Source organism: Sodiomyces alcalophilus (assembly GCF_042370955.1).
Source record: "Sodiomyces alcalophilus JCM 7366 unplaced genomic scaffold ACRALscaffold_5, whole genome shotgun sequence".
Taxonomy (NCBI): domain Eukaryota; kingdom Fungi; phylum Ascomycota; class Sordariomycetes; order Glomerellales; family Plectosphaerellaceae; genus Sodiomyces; species Sodiomyces alcalophilus.
The window spans coordinates 3438088-3461890 of NW_027263536.1; the positions used below are offsets into that span (position 1 = coordinate 3438088).

The 23803-nt window shown below is 40.6% G+C and overlaps 1 non-coding gene across 1 annotated transcript; it reads left to right on the forward strand.

The window, feature by feature from the left end:
* The first annotated feature begins 17391 nt into the window (after positions 1-17391).
* On the forward strand, positions 17392-17466 carry ACRALDRAFT_t191. The gene has a single exon. It is a non-coding gene; the product is annotated as a tRNA-OTHER (tRNA).
* The last annotated feature ends 6337 nt before the right edge of the window (positions 17467-23803 follow it).

Sequence of the window (23803 nt, forward strand, 5' to 3'; positions counted from 1 at the left end):
TAGTACCCGTATAACGCTTTATACGGCGGAATACTAAGCGAGGAATACTTACTATTATTATAGGCGAACCCTGCTTTTAATAACTAAATAGGCTATTATATTATTATATGACCGGCGACCGTTTATAGGTACTTAATTAGGAACTAATATATTTATTCCGTCTAACTATCCGTTTATAGGTGGTATATAGTGGATAGTCGCTGAGCGTTTACCCGCTTATAGCAGAACTCTATTTAAAACTAACTAGTAAATAGCTTATCCTAGTCTATTACTATACCCTTTAGGCTACCGAATCGGCACTTAATTTCCTTATATAATAGCGCCGCTAGCTAGGGTGCTATTAAGTCCTTCTTTATAGGAATAAATAGGGCGTACTTTATATACTATTTGATAACTATTAAAATAGCATTATACGTTTACCCGTCGGCCCCTTTGATAGGCGGTAGACCCGTAATAAAATCTATACTAATATCTTAGAATAGATATATAGGTAGTGGTAGCGTCTATAGCTGGCTGTACGGTTTATGTCGCGGTACCTATGCCCCTTAATACGCCGAATATACGGCGACGTAATCACGAACGTCCGCCGTTAAGTCCACCTAGTAGAACTTTCTAGAAATCAGCTTAAGCGTTTTATTCGCTCCTATATACCCCGCCCTAGGGTTATCGTGGTATTATCGTAGGACCTCCGCCCTTAGGGAGCCTTATATAGGTAGTACTAACTATCCCTTAAATAGTAGTATATCCTTTTCTCCGAGAGAGTACCCTACTTTTTTTCTAGTTCCTTAGCGAATATTCTTAATTAAGGATATATAATCCGGGTTAGTAGTCTATAGGCCTCTAACTAGATCTTTTAGTTCCTTACTAATAATACGCCGACCTGCCGTTTTATTCCTGGCTAGCTCTTAGGCTATAGAATATAGGATATACTAATCCGGTATTATAGTAACCCTAGCCTTATTAGCCTCGGGTATCGGCGATATCTTATCGGCGACCCTTTACTAGGTAATCGCCTTATACCCTATATTTTATATTCGGGAGCGGGTAATAGCAGCGATAATAATACGCCGGGTGCTATTAATAGGATATAGGGATTATAGCCCTTTTCTATCCTTATATTCTCTTAAGCTAGGCAGGGCCCCCTTTTATAGAGTCTATGCCCGCTTATATTTACTAGGCCTATATTCGGGTAATATTACCTAAGCGGCTTAAACGTATACTATCTATACCGTGTTACTTATTAGGGTAAGGTAGATACTCGCGATCCATTAGCGAACGCTTATCGGGAGGTCGCTAACTAGTTATAACCTTTATAATAAGGTAGGAAGCACGTTATCGTATAGCGTCTTATCTATTATATAATCCGGCCGTCTTAATAGGCCGTCTACCGGGTTAGTTTTGCCTAGGCGGTGTTATACCTTAAAGTCGAATAATAATAATCGGTATACCTACCTAGTAAGCCTTCCGCGAAGGTCCCGCGCCGGCGCGTTTAGCACGCGTTTAAACGCCTAATAGTCTGTTAGTATTATAAACGCCTACCCCGTACCTATAAGATAGTAACGCTAATACTTAAGGCTTTCTATTATAGCTAATAGCTCCTGCTATCCTATACCTTATCGTTACTTTATCTTAGAAAGCTTCCGTGAAAAGTAGGCGACTAGTCGTTATCTAGTCTTATACTTCTAACTTAGGATCCCGGAAATAGCCTTATTTAAGGAGTCCGTCTTAACCCTTATATCTAGCACTGGATTCTAGTGCCATAGAATGGTCGCTGACCCGAAGGCGACCTTTAGTAATTTAAACGCCCGCTTAGCATTATCCGGGAACTTAAAAGGTCTTTTCTTTTTACCCGCCTAACTGCCTTTTAATAGCATAGTTAACGGCGTTATAACTCTAGAGTATCCCTTAATAAACCTTCTATAGAAATTAGCGAAACTAAGGAAAACTTAGATATCACGAAATAACTCGGGCGCCGGCTATTCGGCGACCGCACGTATACGTTCCGGGTTTATCGCGATACCCTCGCGGGTTACTATAAACCCTAGGAAGTCTACTCGGTTATAGTAAAATTCGTGCTTTAATAGCTTCGCGTATAGCTAGTCCCTATAAAGCCGATCTAAAACCTTCTTTAGGTCCTTTATATACTATACCTTTAATATAGAATATATAAGGATATTATCGAGGTAAGCGATATAATATATATCTAATAAACCGGTAAGCGCTTAGTAAATATACGCCTAGAAAGTAGCCGGAGTATTTATTAGCCCGAATAATACGACTATATACTTATAGTGGCCGTATCACGTTCTAAACGCCGTCTTTTAGTGGTCTTTTTTCTTAATCCGGATCCTATAATAGGTATCTTAGATATCTACCTTAGAAAAGTATTTTGCCTAGGTAAGCCTATTTAATAGCTCGCCGACTAAGGGCAGGGGGTACCTATTTTTAATTATTATAGCGTTTAACCCTCGATAATTAACGCAGAGTCGTAAGCTACTATCCTTCTTAGGTATAAATAGCACCGGTAAGCCCGCGGGGCTTATCGACCGTTAGATATAACTACTTATTATCCCTTTAGCGATATACTTTTTTAGCTCCTCTAGCTAGGCTCTAGATAAAGGATATAACGGCCCGAATAGCGGTTCCTTCCTATCTTATAAGTTAATTATATATTCGGTATCCTTTAATAAAGGCGGCTCCTTCGCGGCCTACTCCGAAAACACGTCCTAGTAGTTAGCGATTTCCGGCAGTAGTTTAACGACTAGTCCGTATATCACTGTATCGTTATCTATAAACGGAATAGTTATATCCGGCGTCCCTAGTATAATAATAGTAGTAGTAGCGATATATATAATATATGCCTTTGCCCGCTTCTCGATAACTTCGTAAGCCTATAGCTCGGGCTCTATAATAGAGATCGGCCTATAGATAAATATTCGGCGAGCCGTATTAATTATAATACCTTTCTAACCTATACTATTATTCGAGAGTAGTAATTATCCGGTACCCTTAGGTCGATCCCTATATAGGAAGACCCTTTTTAATAGGCGCGGCCGCCCCTCTGCGTCTAGTAGATAGAAAGCTAAGCTATACGCTCCGTGAACCCTTGCCGGGCTACCGTCGAAGCCTTTAATCTCCGGAGTCTTAACCTCTAAGAGCGGTTTTAGCCCTAGGCGTTCTACTAACGCCGGGCTAATAATATCTACCTGCGTATAGGTATCTAAATCCACGCTAAACTCGATCTCCTTCCTATAACGGATTATTATCGCTATAGATCTCGTTACCTCGCCTACCGCGATTACTAGCCGCTTATTAGGCGTAGGTTCGGCCTCCTTATCTACGCCGACTCGTTTCCTGATAAATAGAGTTCCCTGACCCGAATATCGTTATTAAGGTTATTATATATAGCGTGTATATTACTAACACGGGCGCGACTCTTTACCGCCCCGCTATCAACCATTATCCGCTATTCCTTATTACTATAATAGTCCTTAGAACGGTAACCCTTTTTACCGTAGTTATAGCACTCGCCTATAAAGGTATATATACTAGGCTGCGCTTATAAGGGCTCTAGGCCCGAGCCCGAGGCCCCTTAACCCGTTAGGTGCGCCCCCTTCAACGAGTCCGTGGTCTTACTTAGGTCGGCGGGCGTATACCGACTTATCGCCGGGGTGCTTACCCGGCTACAGCGACTATCCGAACGCTAGAAGTTCGATAAGGTCCTTTTACGACTAGTATCCGACCGCTTACTATTCGCCTTTTCGATAAGGCTTATATCCTAGAATAGCCATACCTCCTAAGCTAGCGTTATAGCCTCGTCTAACTTAGTTCTCCGCTCTTATATCTTATCCTTAATACGCAGGGGTAGCCGGCTAAAATAATTATAGGCACGCTCTTCGCTTCCGCTTATCTCCTGGCCTAATAGCCTATACAGGTTATCCTACCGTTTAAATAGTTTTATTAGCGTTATATCGCCGGTTATTCGTAGCTTACGAAGTTCCTCGTGGTAGTAGTACTATTATACATCCCGGGATAGATACTCTTACCGAATAAACGCCATAAAGTCGTTCTAATTCGGGTTAGCGATCTTCTTAGTATAGTGCCTTTAGGACGTCTAGAAGGCATATTCAAGCTTTATTAAAGCCTATTCAATCTATTATAGCACTGGGGCACTAGGCCTAAACTAGTTCCTAGCCTTAATCGCTACTAACTAATCGTCGATTTCTATAACCGTGGATAACTCTCTAATTAGCTTAGATTATATGCCGGCGGTTTTTCGTAATCGCGCCGGGGCGCCGGTTATTCGGCGAGTTTCTTTATAATTACTTAATTAATCTCGCTTTATTACTAGAGATACTACGAAAATATCGTAATTAACGCCTTTTGCGTTAACGTTAAGGGGCCGGCCACAGATCGTTAATCGACCTACGACCTACTATCTTTAGGACCGAGCGTAACCGGCGTATCTATTAACCTCTTATTTTTAGAGACTGGATATTCCGACTGTAGTTCCTGTGGACCCACCTTTCTAGCTAATTAAATTTATTTTCTGGACCACGCACAAAGTAATCTACTATATCAATTCAACCCATCAAGATATCGTTAATCAATAACGTCAATCAATAACGTCAATCAACAACGTCAATCAACAACGTTAATCAATAACGTTAATTAATAACGCAATAGCGCTTCACGATCACGCAAAGGAGCTTAAAGGGCAACGGGCGGTGGCTCGGCAGGAGGAGGTGGCACAGGGCTCGTAACAATAACAATAATAACAATAATAATAATAGCAATAAGGCGAAGATACCCATGGCCGTGGCTATATGCGCGGTGCAAGAGGAGTAATTACTGCTACGGCTGGCTTTAATCGAACTGACGAGCTGATCCGTTAATTATAATAATAACAATAATAGCAGCAGTAGTAGGTTAGATGTATAAGTCGGAAAGTATAAGGAACTGGATTCTATAGAGAGGCCTTAATTAGTGGTAAGCAGCTATAAAATAAAACCATCGGTCTTAATTAATATTATCCGAATCATTATAGCCACTGCCTTTGATTAACCCGAGGGATTAAATTGATCTAACGTTAAAAGACTATTCGGGCGATTAAACGATTAACGATCGTACTTAGTATTCGTAGGTATATATGGTATTCCGAAAGAGGAACAAAGTGGGTCTATATCAGAACTATAGCCGGAATATCTAAGTAGTATAGTCGGAATATCTAGTATTTATTTTTATCCGATAGTTCCTGTTCGGCTATCGTCGTTATTAGTTTTAGTATAGCAGGCGGTTACCCGGTATCCGCTTTGCTAGCCCCCCCCCCGGGGGGACGCTTATTCCTTAAGTCCTTCTTAGTGGTATCTCCGGCCTAACTACCTTAAAGGTATAGAAGTTAAAGAATTATAACGAAAAGAAAGTCCGTAGACTTTAGTTAAGGAAAAGATATTATAGAAAAGGCTTAATAGCTTAGTATCGCAGAGTAATCGTAGTATATTCGTTAACTAAGCGCTAACTCTAAACCAAGATTTTAACTTAAGGGATTAAACTGATCCCTCTATGCTCGTATAGAGATAGGTTCGGATCGGTGGTCTATGCGCGGCCATCGGTCCGACTGTATGCTGATGGGTCTGCGATTACCTCGTTATAGAGATCTAGATACGATTATTACTATAGCTTGAAATTTAGCTCTCCCCTGCTTTATAAGTATATAGCCTATAAAAGCAGCCGCTATAAGCCCTATATAAGGAGGCATTTCCGGTAGAGTAGGCAGGTGACTATCGAGGCGTTAGTAATTAATCGCGGCTATAGAAGAGTTTTTTTCTAGCTCCGGCCTCGTAGGCTCTATAAGCTCCTCCCTCTATTCTAGCCTTATAGGTTCTATAAACAGTTCTAACCCCTAAGCCTAGAGGCTGGTAGGCGTAGCCCTTAGTAGAGGTTTATTAACCTCGCTACCCGACTATAGAATAGGCTCGAAGTATGCTATTATATTTATACCCGGTAATTAATCAACTTTATTTTATAGCTCGCCTTATTTAATTATATATATATCTAGTAGGCGGATCCAATAGATAATATCCACTAGCTTTTTTTCTGTTAATTAACGTATATCGCCTTTTAGGGCCTCGAGGCTCCAGGTAAAATATTCTTATTTATTAAAAAAACGTTATGTGTATAGATAATGCGATTACTTTTAAGGTCAGGAACCTAGATACAGTAGATATTAGTTAAATTGTATCCTATAATATAGCTGATATAAGCTCGTGGCGCTAATTAGTTTTAAAGCTTTCTAGATTTAGTTTTAAAGCTTTCTAGATTTAGTTGGAGCCGCCCTGGTTATAGGAAAGGCCTTATAGCCGTAGGCTCGAAGGTAGTCTAGCTACGGCTTATATTAATAAAGGACTTTAAATAGAGTCTTTTAACTAAGATGCTACTTAGGTATTCTGTTTTATACGTAAGCGGTAGATAGGATAACTTTAAGCTATAAGAAATCAGGTAATTAGAAGTGAATTCGTATAACTCGTGCTTTAATCACGATACTAGCCCTAGATCTTTCGGCACCGCCGTTTTATATAAGAGTCTCTACTAAAGAGGACTTTAGTTAGATACTAGATCCCTTAGCTAAGCCCTGTATTTCGAGCGATTATATTAGTTCGTTATTATACTTAAAGACCCGTACCTAGCGATTAAACTAGCGCTAAAACTATCGGGTAAATTAAGTGATAACTATATACATGTTAGAGGCCTTCTTCGATATTATAATATAGTAGACAATAAAGCCGCTATATCGATCTATTAAGAATATATCCCGCACGTAGCCTTCTACGGTTAGTAGGAAATCCGTGAAATCGATCACCTATCTCTCGCCGGCGTAGCTTAGAGCTATTCGGGTCCGCTGGCTAATTTAAGGCAGGATCTTAGACTAAACGTAAGCGTTGTAGTTTGGCATTTCTGGTCCCTTTAGTTTAATGCCCTATAATTACTCTTCTAATTATCTTATTATAGTAGGGCCAGCGTGCTCTAAACAAAGATACTATAGATTACCGTCGGCTTAGCTAGCTTTTCGCTTAATCGCTTCACAAAGAGGCTCTATCTTATTAGTCAGTAGATAGACTGGTAAGATAGAATACTATTAGCCTAGAAGAGTAGTAGCCACGGGGGCGTTAGTAACTAGAAAAAGCTTTATAATGGTTTAATTATAGTAGAAACTTAGCTTATAGAGGATTAAGTAATCGCGGCGCCTTATATAATTATTCGGCGGTTCCTAATCCTATTAGTAACTGTTTTACTGTATTATCTTATTACATACTAGGTTATAGATAAAGTCTTCATAATAGGCTATATCCTTTAGCCGGAACTTAATTAGGCCGGGCGTTCCTTCTATTATTATAATAACGTCTTTATATCCCTTTATCAGCACCGTTATAATGCCGGCGATTATAATATCACTAGGGTGGGCCAGTCTATAATCCGTAAATCTACTTCTATTATAAAAAACATAGGAGGTAGCACCTAAGTATAGTATAGCGGACTCCTATAAAGGATATACGGCCGCTAAGAGGGTAGCCGCCGGGGCTTTAAGCCGGCATAACTCTATATCCGTATATAGTCACGCCTTATCCATAACTGCGTTATTATTATTATAACCGGTCCTCTTCTTTATATACCGGGACCTAATCCTCTCCACGGCGTCTTATAGATCCCGGTCTATCTTAAGGGACTTCTCTATAAGCCTCTTAATAGGGTCGCTAGCCTAGAAGCCCGCTAGCGCTAACTTTAGGAATAGTATCTACTAGCCTTATAGATTATAACCGCGCCGATAATATACGAGGCACTCGTTCTTGTTAAAAAGGGATTATCTACGCTTTAAGCTTATACTGTTAGTTAACGTTTTTCCTTTAAGGTAGGTGTTACGACCTCGCCAGGCTCTACTACGGTCGCTCCTCCCGGCCCTCTATAGCCTATTATTATCGTTATCTTCTCCTAGGTTTAGGGCCAAGAAGGCTATAGCCTTATAGCTTTAATCGAGTAGCGCGTTAAGCTATTCCGCCGCCTTCTTCCCTTCGGCGATAAGTGTTATTGTTATCACTATCTTAAGGTCTAGTACGGCCTCTTTTATATCCACCCAGCTACCTAGGGCAGGTTATATAGTGTTAAAGAAATCGTTAATCTAGATCTCCCGAGGGTTACTATATATCCCGACGTTATAATAGTTCTAAAGCAGGTTCTGCTAGTTATCTAGCTAGGCGGCCACCTTCCTTAGGTTATTAGGCGGCTTACTCTTATATAGGTCGTAGTTCATTTAGGAGTCCTTTATACGGGTCGCGATATAGGGCGCGGCGTCGGCTTATACTACTATAAAGATCTCTTCCGGCGTTATACCCTTTATTAAGGCCTTCCGTCTTTTGACTATAATAGACTCTTTAACCTACTTAAGTATAGCTTTAATACCCTTCTAGTAGGTCTGATAGTCTTTACGATCCTCTTTATATCATCCGTAGTCTTTAGTATTGGCGGCCTTACCTACAGCAGTTAGCTCGGAGATATTAATACGGTGCCTGTTTATATTAGCGATAGAGACGTAGGAGGTAAATTCGGGACGGCTAGCTTGCTACGGGTAAGGGATAGGATCGTTAGGGCGTAGGAAGTCCTAGACTCCGTTACTGCGGGCCCTGACTTTATAGAGGCGTCGCTATAGCTCCTAATCTTCGTGGCTCGTGTATATAGTCGTATTAGAGGTTATAGTGGTTATAGTTATAGCTATAGGCAGCTCGGCGTAAATAGCGTTAAGTAGGTTATTAAGCAGATAAGACTCTTAATTATTATAAACAGCGTATAACTTAATTACGTAATTCGGCGATCGATCTGTTAATTTAATTAACTCTATGGAAATCCCTAATGAAAGTACTAAAATCCTGCCCTTATTCCTACAGCAGGTCCACTCCTATTTTCTGGCCTGGAATAACTCGTCCCGAACCTGTTTCGGGCCAGCCTATACGATATCTTCTCCACGGCGGGCGCGGTAGAGCTAACACGGGAGCTCTCTAGCGGAATAGCGGGAATAGTAGAGTCCACGGGAGGACTCTAAACTAAAGGAACAGGAGGAGGGGTAATAGTAATAGGCTCATTTATTATAGAGTCTATAGGAGAACTCTTCGGAACTAGTGCCACGGAATAAGTAGAGGCAGGGGAGCTAGTATAAGAGTTCGGCGCTGGAATAACAGGATTAACGGATTTAACACGCTAGTTCTTCTAAAGGGCGGAGCTATTATAGCTCTTCCGGATCCCGGAGCTAACAGGGCTTTTTTTCAGGTACCTATACCGATAATAGCTATCCTAACTATAAGAATAGCACCTAATTAGGTGAATAGGATTATACCGGGCAGCGAGACTCTCTTTCTAACTCTTTTACTAAACCGGACTCTACTACTAAATCGGACTCCTCTATAGAGTCGTACTTTTACTACGGCGGCGGCTTTTCTAACTACTACTTCGGCTATAACTATATGGACTACCAGGAATAGTAGGCTACCTATAGGTAATAACGTTACCGTTACCCTGATTAGGCGAACGGGAAGTAAATAATAGTAAAGAGTCTACCGATTATAGAGCGTATAGCTCCTATAAGGCTGCCTCGCATGCCTTAAGGGTAACTCTTATAATAACCTTATAATAGGAGGTTAGCCTGATTAAGAGGAACAGGAATATATCCTATACGCGACTGTAACTATAACCACTAGTATATATTCTCCTCTTTCTACGCATCCTCTTTGTAACGAAAGGAAAGTCCGTAGACTTTAGTTAAGGAAAAGATATTATAGAAAAGGCTCGATAGCTTAGTATCGCAGAGTGATCGCAGTATATTCGTTAACTAAGCGCTGACTTTAAAACCAAGACTTGAACTTAAGGGATTAAACTGATCCCTTAATATGCGTATAGAGATAGGTTCGGATTAATGGTCCGTGCACGGCTATTAGTCCGACTATATGCCGATAGGTCTACGGTCATCTCGTTACACTGCCCCCCCCTGATAAGTCTGGTCCCACAGACTTATATTATCGTGATGCCTTTAATTACGCGTTTATCGCGATTAATTATCTCTCTCTATTTAGTTCTATACGAGCCCTCGTTAAAAACCCATAGGAAAAAAAGAGTGGCCGCTCCCTTATTTACCTGCTTATCGGCGTTCTATCGCCGACTCTACGCCTTATGATTTATCCGAATATTACTATAGAAACTCCGCGATGCTTATTATTATTGCCTATAGTTATCCAACCTTTCGCGGATATTATGCCTAGCCTTAGGTAACCGTTCGGCGACGAGTATATAGTTCCTCGCGTAATTTTCCTTATAGCTCTTAATCCTTCTCCTATAACTATCTCTAGTTATTATAATCGCCGACCGTTTATCGATTATTAACTACCCCTTTTTATTTTTCTATTATCCTCGTTATTAATATTAGTACTAATATTATTAATATCGACTAACCGGTATTATATCGTCGGTTAACTTATAAGTTATAATTACTCTTCGTGGGCTATAGTATAATCCCGATAAAGGTTAGGAGTCTATTATTAGGGACGAGGCGCCCTGCCTATTTTATATTTCCCGATTAGATTTATATATTAGTATTAACTGCCTTAATAAGGCCGGCGACGGCACGGGGGCTAGTTATTATATTGCCTGCGCCCGGGGTTATTAAAAATGCATCGCTGTAAGTTCGCCGATCTCCCGGCGTTTCCTATACTAATTAGTCGTTAGATCCCCGATTTTATACTAGGTGCCGCTTAGTTACTATAGGATAGTAGTAAGTGTATTTATATAATAGATAATAATTTAACGCCGATAGCTTGGCGCCGTTTATATAAGCGTATTTCGAAGGCCTATAAATAGTTTTACGTGGTTGTAGACCGCGGTAAGAAGAAGCTTACCGCTAAGAATATAAGTTCTTTATCCGGTTATCGACTATTCGGCTATATTCTAATAGTTATTAGTTATAGATATTAGTTTTAGACGAGATTTTGTCCTTACGCTCCCTAATAACGGTTAACTTTATATACCGTCTTAGTCGTATTAATAACACCGAAGCGTCGGCGCTACTAGACTAAACCCGTCCTCCTTATAAAGGCGATCTTCGCGATATTAAGTCGCTTATTTCTTTTATTAAGGACTTAGCGATAAATAGCTACCGTCTATTTAATCGGGAGGATCGCTTACGCGGCCTTAAGGTATTCCCTTCGCTAAATAGGCTTACCGACTTATTAGCGGCTATAAATAACCCTTAACGCCCTGCCCTGGCATGTTGTTTTATTAGTAGTTTGGCGGCTACTCGCTATAGCTATGCTGCCTCCGCCGATAGCGATAATAACCCTTTCGCCGATAGCTTTAATAAGGCTATTAAGCCTGCCACTTACCCCGCTACGGCTTATCCCCGCCGTCCTGCTTATCGTTAAGCTTCTACCGCCTTGTCGGCTACTAACACTCCGGCTAGCGACGCCGAGTATATACCGCTAATATTCGCCTTTTCCGATAAGGAGGATATCCCCCGTCGTCGTATTCGTACGCCTTGTCGCTATACCACCGCTGCTCCGTCGGCCCCCGATAACGATAACGATATCGCCGCTATTAATATCGACGAGAAGACCGATTTCTATAGTTTTAGTAACTAATTTCTTTGCTGGGCGTTCGCCGGTAAATCGCCTAAAATAGCGTTAAACTTTATTCTAATAGTTTAGGATTTAGGACTAGTCGGAGCTTAACTCTATTTATTTAGTTACTATAAGGAAAAAGGTTATTATAACCTATAATTAAGTTCTTATTTTTATATCCGATAACCCTTCGGCGCCTTATACTATCTCGTAGTCGTCCTACTTTTTATATATATGCTTTTTATGCTTCTAGTACCTTTTCCGGATCCCTAGAGTATTCTTTAGGTGGTCCTTTAGTTCCTAGGTATTATACTCTACCGGCTAGCCTGCCTACTTTATAAGATAGAACGTTTTCCCTTATTTTTCTTTATAACTCACGATATCTTTTACCTCCTATTTATCTTACTCCTCCTTTAAAAGCGGGAGATCCTTCGCCGATAGCTTTACGGCTACTCGCTCTTTCCACGGTTCTAATAAGGATACCGGGAATATATCGTGTATCCTTATATACTATATAAGAAGGCGAACCCTATACGCCTACTCGCTGATCCTTTTAGTTACCTATACCTGAATATATCGCGGTGCTAGCTTTAACCCTTACCGGAATCGGAAGTTCTTCGTGGATAGTCTAATAATATCGCCTACCTTATACTGCTATGGTTAGTAGCGTTTATTATAGTACCGAGCCTAGTGCTCCGTGGTATATACCTAGTATTCGCGGACCTTCCGCCGAACCTCCGCTAATTTCTTAATATATTTTCGAATATCCTATACCCGGGTATTATCCCTGGGTCGAATATACTCTACTATATATAGATAGTACCCGTATAACGCTTTATACGGCGAGATCCTAAGCGAGGAGTACTCGCTATTATTATAGGCGAACCCTGCTTTTAATAACTAAATAGGCTACTATATCGTCGCGTTACCGGCGATTATTTATAGGTACTTAATTAGGAACTAATAGGTTTATTCCGTCTAACTATCTGTTTACGGGTAGTATATAGTGGATAGTCGCCGAGTATTCGCCTACTCGCGGCAGAACTCTATCTAAAACTAACTAGTAAATAGCTTATCCCGGTCTATTACTATACCCTCTAGGCTACTAAATCAATATTTAATTTCTTAATATAGTAGCGCCGCTAGCTAGGGTACTATTAGGTCCTTCCATATAGGAATAAATAAAGTATACTTTATATACCGGTTAACGGTTATTAGGATAGCGTTATATATTTACTTATCGGCCCCTTTTATAGGCGGTAGACCCGTAATAAAATCTATACTAATCTCTTAGAACGGATACGTGGGTAACGGTAGCGTCTATAGCTAACTATACGGCTTATATCGTGGCACCTATACTCCTTAATATACCGAATATACAGCGATATAATCGTGAACGTCTACCGCTAAGTCTACTTAGTAGAACTTTCTTAAAATCAGCTTAAGCGTCTTATTCGCTCCTATATACCTAGCTTTAGGGTTATCGTGGTGCTATTATAGGACCTCCGCCCTTAGGGCGCCCTATATAGGTAATACTAACTATCCCTTAAATAATAGTATATCCTTATCTCTAAGAGAGTACCCCGCTCTCTTTCCGGTCCCTCGGCGAATATTATTAATTAAGGATATATAATCCCGGTTAGTGGTTTATAGCCCTCTAACTAGATCTTCTAGTTCCTTACTAATAGTATACCGACCTGCCGTTTTATTCCTAGCTAGCTCTCTGGCTAGAGAATATAGGATATACTAATCCGGTATTATAGTAACCCTAGCCTTATTAGCCTTAGGCGTTAGCGATATCTTATCGGCGACCCTTTACTAGGTAGTCGCTTTACGCCCTATATCTTATATTTAGGAGCGTGTAATAATAGCGATAATAACACGCCGGGTACCGTTAATAAGACGCAGGGGTTATAGCCCTTTTCTATCCTTATCTCTTAAGCTAGGCAGGGCCCCCTCTTATAGAGTTTATACCCGCTTACGTTTACTAGGCCTATATTCGGGTAGCGTTACCCGAGCGGCTTAAACGTATACGATCTTTCCCGCGTTACTTATTAGGGTAAGGTAGATACTGGCGATCCGTTAGTGAACGCTTATCAGGAGGTCGCTAAATAATTATAATCTTTACGATAAGGTAGGAAGTATATTATCGTATAGCGTCTTATCCACTATATAATCCGGCTATCTTAATAGGCCGTTTACCGGGTTCGTTCTGCCTAAACGGTGTTAAACCTCAAAGTCGAATAACGATAATTAGTATACCTATCTAATAAGCCTTCCGCGAAGGTCCCGCGCCGGCGCGTTTAGCACGCCCTTAAGCGGCTAATAGTCTATTAGCACCGTGAACGCTTATCCTATACCTTTAAGATAGTGGCGCTAATACTTAAGGCTCTTTATTATAGCTAATAGCTCCTGCTATCCTATACCCTTTTATTACTCTATCTCGGAAAGCTTCCGCGAGAAGTAGGCGACTAGTCGCTATCCTGTCTCGTACTTCTAACTTAGGATCCCGGAAATAGCCTTATTCGAGGCGTCCGTCTTAACCCTTATATCTAGTACTAGGTTCTAGTACCGTAGAATAATCGCCGACCCGAAGGCGAACTTTAATAACTTAAACGGCCGCTTAGTATTACCTAGGAACTTAAAAGGTTCTTTTTTTTTACCCGCCTAACTGCCTTTTAATAGCGTAGTTAACGGTATAATAACTCTAAAGTATCCCTTAATAAACCTCCTATAGAAATTAATAAAACTAAGGAAAACTTAGATATCCCGAAATAACTTAGGCGCTGGCTACTTAGCGACCGTATATACGCGTTCCGGATCTATTATAATACCTTTATGGGTTACTATAAACCCTAAACAGTCTACTTAGTCACGGTAGAATTCGTACTTTAATAGCTTCGCGTATAGCTAGGCCCTACGAAGCCGATCTAAGACCTTTTGTAGGTCCTTTATATACTATTCGCTTAATATAGAATATATAAGGATATCGTCTAAGTAAGCGATATAATATATATCTAGTAAACCGGCGAGCGCTTAGTAAACGTATACCTAGAAGGTAGCTAGAGTATTTATTAGCCCGAATAGTATAACCGTATACTTATAATAGCTATACCGTATTCTAAACGCCGTCTTCTAGCGGTCCTCCTTCTTAATCCGTATCCTATAATAGGTATCTCGGATATCTACCTTAGAAAAGTACTTTACCCCGGTAAGCCTATCTAATAGCTTACTAAATAAGGGTATAGGGTACCTATTCTTAATCGTTATAGCGTTTAACCCTTAATAATCGATATAAAGTCGTAAGCTACCGTCCTTCTTAGGCACGAATAGTACCGGTAAGCCGGTAGGGCTCGTTAACTATTAGATACGACCGCTCGCTATCCTTTTAGCGATATACTTCTTTAGCTCCTTTAGCTAGGCTTAAGATAAAGGATATAACGGCCCGAATAGCGGTTCCTTCCTATACTATAAGCTAATTATATATTCGGCGTCCTTTAGTAAGGGCGGCTCTTTTATAGCCTACTCCGAAAATATATCCTGGTAGTCGGCGATTTCCGGCGGTAGCTCGACGACTAGTCCGTATATCACCTTATCGTTATTTACCGACGGAATAGTTATATCCGGCGTCCCCGGTATAATAGTAATAGCGGTAGCGATATATATAATATACGCCTTTACCCGCTTTTCGATAACCTCGTGATCTTATAGCTTAGGGTCTATAATAGAGATCGGCTCGTAGATAAACGTTCGGCGAGCCGTATTAATTATAATACCTTCTTAACCTATACTATTATTTAAGAGTAGTAATTATCCGGTACCCTTAGGTCGATCCGTATATAGGAAGACCCTTTTGAGTAAGCGTGGCCGCCCTTCTATGTCTAGTAGATAAAAGGCTAAGCCGTATACTCCGCGGACCCTCGCCGGGCTACCGTTAAAGCCTGTAATTTCTAGAGTCTTAACCTCTACAAGCGGTTTTAACCCTAGGCGTTCTACTAAGGCCGGGCTAATAATATCCACCTACGTATAGGTATCTAAGTCCACGCTAAACTTAATCTCCTTTCTATAATAGATTATTATCGTTATAAATCTCGCTACCTTAGTAACTACGATCACCGGCCGGTTATTAAGCGTAGGTCCGGCCCCCTTATTACCTATACCGACTCGTTTCCTAATAAATAGAGTTCCCTAACCCGAATATTATTATTAAGGTTATTATATATAGCGTGTATATTACTAACACGGGCGTAAGCCTTCGCCGCCCCGTTATTGGTTATCCGTTATTCCTTATTACTATAGTAGTCCTTAGAACGGTAACCCTTTTTACTATAGTTATAGCACTTGCCTATAAAGGTATACGTGCTAGGCTACGTTTACGAAGGCTCTAGGCCCGAGCCTAATACCTTTTAACCCGTCGGGGGCGCCCCCTTCGAGTCCGTCTTACCTAGCTTAGCGGCTATACGCTAACTAGTCGCCGGGGTACTTACCCGACTTAAGCGACCGTCCGAACGCTAGAAGTTCGATAGGGTCCTCTTATAACTGGTATCCGATCGCTTACTACTCGTCTTCTTAATAGGGCTTATATCCTAGAATAGCTACGCCTTTTAAGCTAGCGTTATAGCCTTATCTAGTTTAGTTCTCCGCTCTCGTATCTTATCCTTAATACGTAGGGGTAGCCGGCTAAAATAGTCGTAGGCATACTCTTCGCTTCCGCTTATCTCCTAGCCTAATAGCCTATATAGGTTATCCTACTATTTAAATAGCTTTATCGGTGTTATATCGCCGGTTATTCGTAGCTTACGAAGTTCTTTATAGTAATAGTACTATTATATATCCCGGGATAGATACTCTCGCCGAATAAACGCTATAAAATCGTTTTAATTCGGGTTAGCGATCTTCCGGGCATAGTGCCTCTAGGACGTCTAGAAGGTATATTTAAGCTTTATTAAAGCCTATTCGATCTGCTATAGCACTAGGGCACTAGGTCTAAACTAGTTCCTAGCCTTAATCTCTACTAACTAATCGTCGATTTCTATAACCGTGGATAACTCTCTAATTAGCTTATAATTATATACCGGCGGTTTTTTATAATCGCGCCGGGGCACCGGTTATTCGGTAAGCTTCTCTATAATTACTCGATTAATCTTATTTTATTACTAGAGATACTACGAAAATATCGTAATTAACGCCTTTTACGTTAATATTAAGGGGTTAGCGACGGATCGCCGATTACCTTACAAACCACTATCTTTAGGACCGAGCGTAACTAGTATATCCGTTAACCCCTTATTCTTATTTTTATCCGGCCCCTGCTCGGGCACCGTTATTATTAGTTTAGGCACGACAGGCGCCTCCTGCCTAGCGTCCGCTTTACTAGCTCCCCCCGGGGGGACGCTTATTCCTCGAGTCCTTCTTAGTGGTATCTTCGGCCTAACTACCTTAAAGGTATGGAAGTTACAGAATTATAACGAAAGGAAAGTCCGTAGACTTTAGTTAAGGAAAAGATATTATAGAAAAGGCTTAATAGCTTAGTATCGCAGAGTAATCGTAGTATATTCGTTAACTAAGCGCTAACTTTAAAACTAAGACTTTAACTTAAGGGATTAAACTAATCCCTTAACGTGCGTATAGAGATAGGTTCGGATCGGTGGTCCGTGCACGGCCATCGGTCCGACTATATGCCGATAGGTCTGCGGTCATCTCGTTATACTCTTTATACTCGACTATTAATATATAGGCAGCCTTTATAGTATAGTGGTGGTATACCTGGTATATAGTCGAGGTAACTAGGTCGGTTCGAATCTAGCTAGAGGCGCACGTAAAAGAGGAACCCCTTTTCTGTTTTTATGCTACTTAGATCCTATTATAGGGGGCCCTTATCTGCCTTAGTATATACGATAAGGGTTAAATAGGGGGCTTATTAGACCTACCTTCCGCCCGGCTTCGCTAGTCGATAATAGGTGCCACGGGGGAGTTAGTCGCCTTACCGTGGAGAACGAGAAGACGGTATCGCGCTGTCCCTAAGCGCGTGAGTAAAAATACGCGGCGTCTCTTCCACGATATGGAGGTAGCCTCTTACGCTATTATATAAGCGTTTATATAGGCACGTAGCCTATAATAGCCCTAACTATAGCTATATAAAGAGAGCAGGAGAAGCTCGGGAGCTTTAAACCCTAGGAAGCGTATATATAAGTCGCCTATAGTAGACCCGTAGGGGCTAGCCCTAGGGTATACGAGGCGTATAAAACAAAAGAGATAGCCACGCGCGCGCCGTTAATCGAGTATATAGTCGGCTTTAAAGCCGCTACGGGCAACGTTATAGGCTTCCTAGTATATAAACCCGCGGGGTTTATACTAGTAGTAAGTCAGTACTAGGGCCGCCATGCCACCCGTATAAGGCACTAATCCCTAAAAGAGGGGAGTATAGGGGTTTTTATCTAAGTCTTATTATAAAAGGCATAAAGAGGTCTTGTTAATTCGTGTTATAAGGCTCTCGGCTTCCTACCAGTGCTTAGTATAAGCTTATCGCGTAAGCCATAGAGGCCTCTTATAAAGAGGTTCTAGAGGCTTACGTGTTAACCACTAGGTGGCTTGGTGTTTAAAGAAGGCTTATCGTGTATTCAGAATATAAGAGCCAGCTTAGAATATATAGAGGGGGTGGTAGCCTTTATAGTAAGGCTACCTTATTTACGAAGGTCCCTTAGGTACTCTAAGAGGAGATTATATAACTAATACCTTCTTATTAAGTGGCACCTAGAGGTCTATAAGTAAAGACCTTTATGCCTAAGTCTTCTTAAAGGAACTTAACTAATAATCTTAGTATAATACCCCCTCCTTTAGTCTACTAGTAGGCCTCCTTATTCGTCTTATAATAGCTTCCTTTACTCCTTACTTAAATCCTATAATATTTTATTCGTTCTCCCTTTCTATACGGGTATAACGACTATCAGAAGCTATTAGCAGACTTCGATTAAGCACCTTACTAGTTACCCTCCTAGTAAGAACTCGCCTTCTATTATAATATAGGCCCTAGACGCTATCCTCCTTCTAGTCCTAAACCAGAACCCGAGAGCTTTAGACTTAGCGACCCGCCTTTTAACCCCGAAGAATCTAATAGTAACGCCGTTATAATAGCCTCCCGTCCTTTACCTCCTAATAGATAACCCCTAGGAACCCCTAGTCCTACTATTATCACTACCGTCCCGTCCTTATATTATCTAGCAGAACGGTTCTATCCTTTACCTGCTTATTATACTCAGGGAGAGTCCTTAAGAGCGGCTCGCCCTCCCTAAGTTAAGTATTCTGATCTATTATTAAGAAGTCTAAAAGGGAAAGGAAAAGAGACTTTATTAACCCCGGCTAACCCTAGGCCCTAGGCTTAGGTCCTGCTTAACTATTTAGTCGAATATTATTATCCTTAGTAAGAGGATACTCCCCCTAAAAAGCTTACCGATAAATAACTAGAAGCTATCCTGTTATAGATCGCCGACTAAAAAGAGCGAGAAAGATAGGAAAAAAAGCTATATTACCTATAAGATAGGGAAGACCTAGATAACGACTATTTACTAGCCGACCGCCGGAAGCATTATCGCTATTAAGACTCCTTTTCGCCCCTTAGTCGAGGTTATTCGTTATAGACGCGGCGTAAGCGTAATAATTAGGCTAGAGTTAATTACCCCTAGCCAAAGTGGGATAGTAAGTCCTATAATTAGTTCTAGACCTTTATAACGGAGCTATAAGAAAGGTTTAATCTAGATTATCGTTACTTTACTACTAAGAGGCAGAAAGTATACTTTACTAATAGGTATCTCCCGCCTTTAATAAAGTCTAGGTAGTATACCTATTAGCGGAGAGTCTATAACCGTATAAAAGGGGGGAAGCCCGCTTAGTAGGTCGATATTCGTAGATTCCTTACTAGCTAGCTAATAGACCACGATACTCGTAAGATATCTATCACGGAATAGCTCTTTTTAGATTAGTCTATATAACACCCTAAGTAATCCTATAGCTAGTTCCTCGATTAACTAGACTCTTTATTTAATAAAGTCTCCTTAGAGTTCCCTGATAAATAGCGTATATAGCTTATTCTTATAAAGCTATAAAATCCCCTTCGCGATTAGATCACCATTAGTAGCCTCCCTCGGGACTATAAGCACCTTAATATTTTAGCTTATTAAGCTAAAGTTAATTTATCCCGGTTAATAAAGGTTAAATCGCCTACCTTTAGCCGCCCCTTAGCCTATCGTCTAGCTTTTTATTAAGGCGTAGCTACTAATAATAGCTCGCGATCCTCTTAGCCCTCTGCCTCTGCCCCCGCCGCCTTATCCTCCTCTACCCTATCTGCCTCCACTTTTACTTAGCCTTTTTCTAATAGTCCTCTTACTGCCTCGTTAACGGAGAGTCCCTCCTAAGACTCTATTAAACGCTAGCCTCTTTTAGAAGTCGAGTATTATTATTATTATTAGTTCGGTTATTATAAGTCTATATACCCTAAATTAGCTAATTCGTCTTCCGCTAATACCACCGCCTCTAATATACCCGGCACTAGTAATTATTAGCCGTATAACACTTATACTCCGCTTACCCGCTACGTACCCCCGCCTTAGTCTAATCCTAATAATTAGCCTATTAATTCGAAGAAATAAGTCGTTAGTTAGGTTTAAGCTAATAATCTACTAGTAGCCCCCTAGGATTAGTCCCTACCTAGCTCGCTGTCCCTAAAAACTAGGACCCTTAAGACTAATCTCCTATTACGGCTAGGTGGTAATTAGAAATAATATCTCGTGTCTATAGATTATACAGCCAGCGTTAACCTTATTAACCGCCACGCCTTACCTCTAGGTATTAACCTAACTAGCCCCCTAGAACGTTTAAATTAGGGACTTTCCGAAGTCGAAAAAGACACCTACGGTTCTATTACATTATTTATTAAGGCCACCGATAATTATGGCTATACTCGTATATATCGTACTTTATTTCGTATTATCGACCTTACTAAAGGTTCTTAAGTCCTTTTAGGTATCCCCTAGTTAACTACCTATAACTCTTATATCGATTAGGCCGACCGCCTTTAGAATTTTCGTATCGATAAAGAAGACTTTAGATTAGCCACTAATAAAAGAGGGATAGTCTAAAGCCCTAAAGAAATTAGAAAAAAAAAGAAAACACGCCCACGTAATTATCCGATTAGTTAATTTAGTAGTAACCCCTTAGGAGGATACCCTCTATATAGGCCGTGTTACTATTCCCGATTCCGACCTAGCCGCCTATTCTGATTCCGTTCCGCCCCCTACCCGTTCCGATTCCGTTTTACCCGAACCTAATATCCCCCTAAAGGATATTACCTCTAACGCCCTCCCGTAGTTACCCGAGTCCTTTTTACCCGAATAGTATCGAGATTTTATAGACGTTTTTAATATCGTTAAGGCTAGTCGCCTCCCGCCGCACTATAAGTAGGACCACGCTATTAAGTTAGAAAACGGTACTCCACCGCTTAGTCCTATCTATACCCTTATCGAGGAAAAGTTAAAGACTCTATAATAGTATATTAAAGACGCTTTAGCTAAAGGTTAGATTTAAAACTCTACTAGCCCTACCGGTGCCCCTATACTCTTTATCCTAAAGAAAGGAGGTAAGCTTCGTCTTTATATCGATTATAGAGGACTTAATAAAATCACTTATAAGGATTATACCCCCCTCCGCTTAATTTATAAGATTTTAGATCGCTTATCGGAAATAAAGGTATATACTAAGTTAGATTTAGAAGATACCTACTATAGGCTACGTATAAGAGAAGCGATAAGTAGAAAACTATATTTCGTACTAAGTATAGTCACTTTAAGTATTTAGTTATACCCTTTAGACTTTATAATACCCCTGTTAGTTTTTAGCGATATATTAATAAGGCATTATATAGTCTTATAGATACTATTTGGATTATTTACTTAGATAATATTTTAATTTATAGTTTAGATAAGGAGACCTACCGCGTATATATACGCGAGGTCCTCTAGAGGTTAAGAGATTAGTCTTTATATATAAACCCGGAAAAGTATGTCTTTAAGTGTTAGGAAGTGGAGTTTCTTAGTTTTATTTATAAGCCTAATAGTATCTATATAGACCCTGTACGGGTAGAAGCTATTCGTGAGTAGGAGGAGCCTAATTCTGTTAATAAGGTATAGGGTTTTATTAGTTTTACTAGGTTCTACCGCCGCTTTATTAAGGGGTGTTAGTACTATACCCAGAAAATAAATATAACTATATACGGTATAGTACGATATACGAAACCTCCTGTAAGTCATAGACTTCCTGAGTCCTCTAGAGTCCCCTAGGGACCTCCTAAGTCCTCTAGTGTCCCCTAGGGACTTCCTGAGTCCTCCAGGGACTTCCTGAGTCCTCCAGGGACTTCCTGAGTCCTCCAGGGACTTCCTGAGTCCTCCAGGGACTTCCTGAGTCCTCCAGGGACTTCCTGAGTCCTCCAGGGACTTCCTGAGTCCTCTAGAGTCCTCCCGAGTCCCCCGGGACCCTAGGTGGACCCACGGACCTCCAGGTAGGCCCACGGACCTTTAAGTGGGCCTATAGACCTTTAGGACCTCCGGAATAACCCACGGACCTTTAGGACCTCTGGACACTAAATCAGTAGCTTAAATAAACCGCAGGAAAGGACTATATATATCAGGCTGCCCGCCTCCCTCTTCCTTTCCTTTTTTCTCTCTCTCTCCCTATCTTACTTCTGCAGTCTTTATAGTCTTCTATAATTCAAACTGCCTCTTTTACTTTAGATCTTCCTTTTCTGTTCTATCTCTTCGTGACCGTTATAAAGGTTATAAGCCCGGGAAAGCAAAGGAATTTCTAGATCCCCTCTTTCTTCCACCTTTAAAGTCCTTTTTAGGTAATCTCTACCCTAAAATCCACCTCTAAAGCCCTTTTTAGGCTATCTCTAAAGTCCTCTTTAGGCCGCCGTTAACTAGTTCCACCTCTAAAGCCCTCTTTAGGCCGCCTCTAACCAAAATCAACCTTAAAGCCCTTTTTAGGCCACCTCCAAAGCCCTCTTTAGGCCAACCCCTTTTCCCCTTTTCCCCTTTTCCCTTTTTTCCTTCCGAAAAAACGGAAAAATATCATAGCGGGACCCTATTCCGAATAATTAAGTCTTAGTATCTATACCCCCTGTATACTAGCTATACCGCCCCACTATACCCCTATAAAGGCTATGATATTATGTGGCTTATAAACCCTGGTCTCTAAAAAAGAAAAAAGCCAATCTCTCCTTCGTGATATATAAGAAATAGCTCCACTTTTTTAATATCCGTGAACTATACTACTACGTGGCCCTACCTTTCCCCGCTTTAGACCCACTTTTCACCCTTATACCTAACCCCTCGGGTAATTAGAACCAGAAATCGGGTATTTCTACTTCCCCCCTTCTAATACTAGTAAAAAGACCACCGTTTTAAAGCTAGGAAGATAACTAGCAAGGATTGTATCCCCACGGTTAAGAAACTATAAGGCAGTGCCGATTTTCCTTTCTAGAGGATATCTATGCACGCTTATTTTGCTTATAAAGGGAAATTTCTAAATAATATAACTAAGCTTTCTTAGAATCCCTTTTAGAAGCAGAAGGAAGACTCTTGTAAGGCTGCTAGTGAAATACTCTTTACCCTTTCTAAAGGACCTCTCGAATAGGTTTAAGGGCTAGATACGGCCCACGAAGCCTAGGAAAAGCTAAATAGCCTATATAAAAGGAAAGGCTTCTAAGCTAATTTTAATGCCCTAGGAACGTTTTTTAATAATTCCCCCTTAGACTATAAAACCCTCGAATCCTTTCTATATAAGGTTTAATCAAATCTGATAGCTCTAGAAGGAAAGGAGATTTCCGTTCCTAATAAGGTGATTTACGCGTGGATTCTTAACGCTCTTAATAAGAGATATGACTCTATCACTAACCAGATCACTTAGTCCCTCTGTTATGATATCTAGAGTTATACGCAAAATAAAATCGTTACTAAATTAATAAACGCCTCCCGGAAAATAGAGTATTCCCTAGTAAATAACACTCTCTTTATTAAAGGGTCTAAAAAACCCTAGAAAAAGACTAAGGGGCTATTCTATAAGAACTATAAGAAACCCGGCTATATCTCCTCTAACTGCTATTT